Consider the following 3,100-nt stretch of genomic DNA (forward strand, 5'->3'; position numbering starts at 1 on the left):
CTATTCCCAATAGCCAAATAGTGGAAACTGCCAAATTAAATCAACAAATGTAATGTATTTACACAATGGAATATTATTTGGCCATAAAAAGCAATCTGCTGACACATGGTGCAAAATGGATAAACTTCAGAAATATTATGGGAAGTGATAGAAGCAAGTCACAAAAGGCCACTTGTTTATGTTTCCATTTATATAACATAGCCCAAATAGGCAGATCTATAGAGGGAGAAAAACAGATTTGTGTTTTCTTAGGGTGAGGGAGTGGGGTAGGTGGAGAGTGACCTGTAATATATGTGGGACTTCATTTTCGATTGATGAAAACTTTCTAAAATTAGATTTTGTTGATGGTTGTACAACTGTGAATATACAAAAACTACTGAATCGTATATTTAAGTAGATTAACTTTTGATATGTTAATTATATCTCAATAAAGCTGTTTAAATAAAAGCAACTTATAGTAATATACTTTTCTTTATAAAGACTACTTAAATTACTAGAGTTAGCCAGTTCCACTCTCTGTTGTTACAGCATGTTGTCTATGTTGCTATTCTAGTAATTTTTCTACTGAATCTAAACTATCTATTTATGTAACTTTATCCTTCTCTATACTGCAAGATTATTATAAAAATCAGGGCTTTTCATGTTTTCTTCTCTGTACTTTTATCTCAAGCATTGTACCCGTAATATATAAGAATAAAGGACTATATTCCTCAATATTTCTTGAAAAGCTAATGTTTTTCCTCACAATTTTCTCCATGAATTTCTATTCTGGCAAAAATGCTTTTTGGCAGCGTTAATAAACTAACCACAAAGCCACATGATACTCAGAATTCTAGATTAGTACATTTAATCTTTATGTGTGTGTGAGACTGTCCTGGAACTTGTCATTTGTTTCCAAAAAGATGGCATGCCAAATTTTTTTTCAAAAAACTGAAGAAATGTAAAAATAATCAGCTTAAGTGAAGAAATTGTGCATTATATGACAAAAACTTTAGAGATATAGATTCAAGTGTGATTTGTAATCTAATTTAACAGGAAAGCAATAGGACAACAGAGAAGGATGCATCATAGGTCTCCAATAAAATTTTTAGTTTCCTGTGGTGACTATCATATTTTCCAGACATAGGCTTTTATGTGTAGAATTTGATATGTTTATATTAGTTCTTCTTCAATGAATGAAACGATGTCAGCAATAGAAATAAAACACAATTTTGAGTGTTTACTCTGTTTCCTACACAGAAGTGTCAATTATGTATGACCTGTGTTGGTACCAACAATCATATTTCTGTTTTCTCTAAGTGTCAGAGGATCTTAGTGTCCTTTAGAGTCTTGCTATGGTTTGGATATGGTTTGTTCATCCCCACCAAAACTCATGCTAAAATTTGATCTACACCAAGCATGGTAGCATGTGCCTCTAGTCCTAACCACTTGGGAGGCTGAAGCAGGAGCATCCCGTGAACCCAGGACTCAGAGCCCAGCCTGGGCAATATAACAAGTCACAACTAAAAAAAGAAATTTGATTCTCAATCTGGGAGTGTTGGGAGGTGAGACCTAGTAGAAGCTGTTTGCGTCATGGGGGCAAATCCCTCATGAATAGCTTGGTGTTCTCACCATCGTGAGTGATTTCTTGCTCTTGTGAAACTTTGATTATTTATCAAGGAAATAAATTAGTTCTTGTGAGAGTGAGTGACTAAAAAAGCTGGGATGCCCTTCAGATTTTGCCTTTTCACACTTGTCCACATCCTCTTTGACCTTATTTGTTGTGTTATAACACATCATGAAAGCCCTTTCCAGAAGCCAGGTCATGCCCTTGAATTTCGCAGCTTGCAGAACCATGAGCTAAATATATCTCCTTTCTTTATAAATTACCCAGGCTCACGTATTCTGTTACAACAACACAAAACTAAGATAGAAAATTCGGACTAACAATTGATAATTGTTATACAGATATATACAAATGTGGGGTGGCTTTGGAACTGGATAGTAGAAAGAGATTAGAAGAGTTTGGAGGAGCAGACTAGAAAAAGACTATCTTACCATGAATGAAGAATTAAGGGTGGTTCTGGCAAGCACTCAGAAGAAAGTACAAAGGTGAAGAAAACTTTGGAACTTCTTAGAGATTTGTTACATAAGTGTGACCAATATGCTGATAGGAAAGTCCATTCTGATGAAATCTGTGATGGAAATAAGGAGTATTTATTTGAAAACTGGAACAAAGTTCACTCCTGTTACACCACAGCAAAAAATGTGATTGCATTGTGTTCGTGCTGTAGGACTTTATGAATACCTCTCCAATTTTGCCTTTACTCACACATCCACTTCCTCTTTGACCTTCTTAGTCATGTTGATGCAGCATGAAAGTCCTTACCAGAAGTCAGGGCCTTGCCCTTGAACTTCCTGACCAGCAGAACCATGAACTAAATAAACCTCTTTAAAAACAATAAACTATGCAGTCTCAGTTATTATGTTATAACAGTACAAAACAGACTAACACAGGTATAGACAATCTCCATTTTCTCTTTGCTTATGATGTACAAAGATTTATATAATATGAAGCCATTTGCATTACTAAATAGTGATCCTAGAATGTATCATAGTGGAATAGACTTTATAGTCTGTAACTTATAGCAAAATATCCAGAGATATATGTTTGTTCATAAATAAATCATTTCCTGTGTCCCTAATTTTGTGATCATCAGAGAAAACTGTATGATGCAGTCTTGCTTCTAATCTATTCACTTCCTATTCCTTGGATATTGCCTTAGTTTAGTAATTTTGGTCGTATTTTTTAACTTTCCTGTCAAAATATCTAAGTAAATTAGCCTTTAGAGCCCCTCAAATGTTTCCTGTCTGTTCCAGTTCCTTCACAAAGTAATGAATTTTGCTTACAAGATCAGAAAATTTGAGCTTATTTTTTATTCTGACCTTAACCCTCCCTTCCCATTCACATTGCTCTATCTACTCACCATTACTTCAGGAACATTGAATTCTATTATTTTCATCTTGTAGCTATTATTTTTCTTTTAATTTTTTATTAGTCTCTCTTTTCCTTCTATTCCAGTTCTCCATTTTATGATGCTCTTATATTCATCCCTTTGTA

The sequence above is a fragment of the Mandrillus leucophaeus genome, unplaced genomic scaffold, assembly GCF_000951045.1.
Source record: "Mandrillus leucophaeus isolate KB7577 unplaced genomic scaffold, Mleu.le_1.0 Scaffold344, whole genome shotgun sequence".
Taxonomy (NCBI): domain Eukaryota; kingdom Metazoa; phylum Chordata; class Mammalia; order Primates; family Cercopithecidae; genus Mandrillus; species Mandrillus leucophaeus.